The 5309-nt window shown below is 41.3% G+C and overlaps 1 pseudogene; it reads left to right on the plus strand.

Annotated features, from left to right (window-relative positions):
• Positions 1-1762: 1762 nt before the first annotated feature.
• LOC135051787 (5S ribosomal RNA) lies at positions 1763-1882 on the plus strand (annotated as a pseudogene).
• Positions 1883-5309: the final 3427 nt, after the last annotated feature.

The raw sequence follows: 5309 nt of genomic DNA on the forward strand, positions 1-5309 counted from the left end.
TTCCACATTTAAGTTCAGCAGTTGTAACAGAGTAACTGCAATTTGTTTACTTTCATAGATAAAGGAAACAGATGTAACCATTAAGTGGCTGTTGTATCACAAAAGTATCTAATGATTATGTGCTGAATTTCCAGAATTGCAGACAGTGCTCTGATAATTCTTAAAGACAAAGTCCCACTGTAACTGCTAATTCAGAGAAAAACTAGTTCAGAAAAAAATATTAATGCAATTATTATGCAGAGAAGCGTTCCAACTGGTTTCAACAGGTTAAATAGGCAGCGTTCAATTGATTGCTGATGGCTATGGAAATAGTTTACATGGGTGCGTGGTGTATACAATACCAGAACCCAAATGATAGTGCAGCCGCTAAGAGTCCCGTTCTTCAGCCGTGCATCAGCTCTGGGGAATCCCGTTTCTGACCTTGCACTGGCTCCGGGGATTGCTGTGGCATGCAGTTGAGGTGTCTGTGTGGCCGTTGCCTGGTGACCGCCTGGAGACTCCGGCTGATGCGGTCACGTGTGCGCCTCACGTGATCGCAATTTCCTGTCCTGACGTACGTTTCGCAGAGAAAGCTTGTTCACGCCCTGTGAACAAGCTTTCTCTGCGAAACGTACGTCAGGACAGGAAATTGCGATCACGTGAGGCGCACACGTGACCGCATCAGCCGGAGTCTCCAGGCGGTCACCAGGCAACGGCCACACAGACACCTCAACTGCATGCCACGGCAATCCCCGGAGCCAGTGCAAGGTCAGAAACGGGATTCCCCAGAGCTGATGCACGGCTGAAGAACGGGACTCTTAGCGGCTGCACTATCATTTGGGTTCTGGTATTGTATACACCCTGCACCCATGTAAACTATTTCCATAGCCATCAGCAATCAATTGAACGCTGCCTATTTAACCTGTTGAAACCAGTTGGAACGCTTCTCTGCATAATAATTGCATTAATATTTTTTCTGAACTAGTTTTTCATCTGAATTAGCAGTTACAGTGGGACTTTGTCTTTAAGAATTATCAGAGCACTGTCTGCAATTCTGGAAATTCAGCACATAATCATTAGATACTTTTGTGATACAACAGCCACTTAATGGTTACATCTGTTTCCTTTATCTATGAAAGTAAACAAATTGCAGTTACTCTGTTACAACTGCTGAACTTAAATGTGGAAATACCACCATTGGTTACACATTTTACTTTGAAACTGATCGGTTTCAGCTATTGCACTGAAAGCTTTAATTTCAACAGGTGTACGATTGAGAACAAATGTTCAAGTTTATATACATATATATTTCCTAGCCGCGTTTTGCTGATAATATGCAAAAGCATTCTTTCATAATTATTATGGATGGAAGGTGCAAGTGCATTGAGTTAACACCGAATTACTGAGGTGCCATTCTTCTTTCTGATATACTATTGTGTATTTCATGACTTATCTGCAGTCTGTGCAGAGTAATAATATTTACATATAGTGCAAGTTTAACGTGGCTGTACCGGTACTCCTGGGACATAATTACTAATATTAGGCAAGTTCAATTATGAATATTTTGTGGTTTTGAAAAAATTATTTTCCACATAATAGGCCCTAATTTTTCTGTATGCTTTGTTCTGTGGCTGACGTGTCACATGGTGACTTGGTCAGGTAATTGCATATAATCTCATGTTTCTAGCAATTGTACCATACGTGTCTATCAATTGCAGCATTGCAGGTATATAAAGATCCTACATTATATACCTTTGAAGTGACTAATAAAGGAGAGTTCAATAATTGCGGTCATACCTCACTGGAGATGCCCAATCTCTTCTGACCTTGGAAGCTAAGCAGTGGAAGGCCGGGTTAGTAATAGGATGGGAGACCACCTCTGAACACCCTGGTACTGCAATAAATGGACTCCCAAATATATCAGTCACTCACAATTATACCACTTGGCAATCGGTTCCACATGACCAATGATTTAATTCTCTGCATTCACAATAACCCAGAATGGGTATTTGCAGAATAAATGATGGTCATATAGTACATGAGAGACAATGTGCAATGATGATATAATCAAAGTATTACAGTGATTGATTTCCGGCATTTTTTGAGACTGTGATATTGTCATCACTCATTATTTATTATTGATCTTTACATTCTCGCGAAACAATTTGTTCACAAATAGAGACTCCTAGAAATTCATTTCTTAATCTATTTACTAAAACTGTCTTTATTAATACCATACACATTATAAATATCACCCTCTGAATTAGAGTGCTCCCAAAAAAGAGTCTACTTCTCAAAACCCCCTTGTGTTTTGGTTTCTCTAGTTTGACTATTTTTCTGACTCTAGGGAGCACCACTGAAAGCAACATTTATATGTACAGGGATAGACAATCCATATACATATTGTTGCTATATTCAGAAGTAATTCAATAATAAATTCAGTTTTTCAGAGGCTTAAATTTATTTGAATTTAAAGGACTTGTGCGGTTCCCACCACCCCCTTTTTTCCAAATACCTGAAATGAGGTCAGCTGAAGCCAGGTGAAAATTAAACAAGGTTTATTGTAGAAAAGAACCAGCAAAATATCAGCATACAGAAACTGAATCCTTGATTAACATGGAATAGAACACAATATTTCCAGATAATTGTAATGGCTTGTAATAGAAACAGGGAGGAGGGTTATGCTTGAGTATTGGTATAGTCCAGGTTAATTACAGAGGTGAAATGAACATGAAGAAATCCGGGTTTAAACCAAGCAGGGGGAAAATAACATACCAAAACGTAGTAATCAGGCAGGGGTGGAAACAGACTGCAAATAATAATACAGGAATGCAGATGTTGATCCAGCAGGGTTAGAAGTCTTGTAGCAAGGCATATGTAACAGCAAACTGCAGGAAATGTCTCCAAGATGTAGGTATGGCAGAAGCAGGACAAGATAACTGGAGAGAGCCTAGTCACACTCCAGACGGAACCACAATGATCTGCACATGAATGCTGGTGAGCTGGAGCTAAATAGCAGCACAATGTGTTGGCCACAGCTGCTCACAATCAGGTAATCAACCTGCAGGGACAGAGTGTGCAACTGCCATTCAAACCTAAAGCAGCAAGTGAGACCCCTGAGGCAGGAATGAGACAATGCAGGGCAACACAAACACAGACATTCCTAACAATCAGACTGTCTTGTTTATGCAAAGCTTTGTAATCATGGAACATGGACCCTGACTCTATGAGAAAGGTAAATACCTTTGGTTGCCCCCATTGTTTTAAAGTGTACATTGAGACAACAGATACTGGACTGTCATTGTTTTACTAGAAGCCAGGACAAACAAGAAGACAATATCCTACACAAAACACAAGCTAGAACCTTGCTTGTACAATAACTTTCAAAGCCACTAAAATAGTTGACAAATTACAGACCATCATTTAATGTATGATATACAGTATAACAATAATATTCTCATACACATAGTCTAAACTCATCCAACCCATGGTAATATATGTATATTTCATAACAAATTGTAATAGCAGGTATGTATGAGTATATATGTATATCTCAAGGATGGAAATGGATAAACATATCGTGTGGGATCATATTGTTCAGGGTCACATAAGCAGTAATCCGGTGGGTATGAGGATATTGTCGCATATTGCAGCAATTTATTATTATTATTATTATCATCCTTTATTTATATGGCAATAAGTTATTAGTAATACCGGATTTATGTATGATTAATGTGGTGGGTTTAACTGGTCTTGGGGCGGGAACTCAGATGTAAACAACAGTAATCACATCTCAAGACTTAGCCATCGCCCACCGCTTGAGCTGACCAATGATCCCCAGTGCACAGGATATGTTCCACCCCCGAACCAATGGAAGAAGAGCATACAGTTTCTATTGTTTCATGCTTTGGAATATTGTATAAAAGCCAAGCCTCCTGGCCGGTCAGTCACATTCTCTGAAGGTCATCTTTCCAGATTGACTGAGGACCGGAACCGGGTGGCGCTGGCGAACAAACGTATGTATCCATTGATTGTAGCATCTTCTCTTATTGTGATTGTATTATTGTTGTAACCCCCTTTTAGTAAATAACTGTTGGTGGGTCGGATCCCAACTTTTTAAATACAATTGGTGTTGCGTTCCTTTCCTGCTAGGGGTTTGTAAAGATATAGGGGGGGGGCTAATACTGTATTTGTGGTGTTTCAATCTGTATAGCGTTTAATGCACTTTTTATTCCTTCTGTTCCCATGTCTCTCTGGCTTGTGTCACTATTACCCCATGTGTGTGTTCATCCATTACCCTATATATTCTGTACTATAATCTTACCCAGGTAAATACAGGTGTGCTGTGACCTGGCACCTAGTGCTGTCATGCTATGTTCTTGTAGGAGAATGCCAGTCTGGTATGAGGTTACTACAGGTTTTCATTGCCATGCCTATTGAGTCCATCTATGATCCTTATATGGTCACACAGGAAATACATTTGAGGACCAGGTAATGTCTCTTTGAAGCTTCTCCTCCACAGGGGACAATCAGGACTTAAACCAATTTCCCTGTCATTGTTCCTTCTGTTTACTGTCCCCTGTCCCATCCTGGTCTCTCACAGACAACTCGGAGCCTGACCCAGCATGTGGTCAGCAGGAGAAGGCCAGCTGTGGGAGGGAGTAGGGAAATACCTGAGGTGGGATACCACCAATCAGGAACCTGCGTCTCCTCCCCAGGTGAGCGTGGCATGATGGGCATTTGGAAGGTTTTAAAAGAGGTTGCGCAGGTCAGCTCCTCATGTTAGTCGCAGGACTCTGGCTAAGGGATGATTCTCTGCCAGGGTACCTTGTGGAACGCATCAACAGTGCTGTGTGGAGTTATATGTACTTACTACTGCATGGACTAATCTGCTATCACTGCTGTGTGGACTCAGTGATAGTTCTGCTGTATGGACTTGTTTATCTGGAACTTCTGCACGGAATTGCTGTGGACCTAAATCCTCTACTGGGACTTACTATCTGGACTGCTACCTGTATACTGTTTCTGGGCTATATTTACTTCTGCTTCCTGTGAATTATCTACTACTGTGTGCGGTGAGAAATAAACCATCACTTTGGTTTCATCGGCTCTGTGTCTGAGTGATTAGAAGAACCCCGTATCTTCACATTTGGTGGCAGCGGTGGGATCATTCAGACTCCAAACAACGACCGCAGGAAGCGTGAAGGCCCAGCAGAGAACAGAGGATCAGGCCATATGTAATGCAAGAGGATCTGCAGTGAGGTGGTAACAAGTGAGCAGGTGTCAGTCCTGTGCAAAAGAAAATGTTTCCGAGGAAAGAAAATGAACGC

Source organism: Pseudophryne corroboree, chromosome 2 (genome assembly GCF_028390025.1).
Source record: "Pseudophryne corroboree isolate aPseCor3 chromosome 2, aPseCor3.hap2, whole genome shotgun sequence".
Taxonomy (NCBI): Eukaryota; Metazoa; Chordata; class Amphibia; order Anura; family Myobatrachidae; genus Pseudophryne; species Pseudophryne corroboree.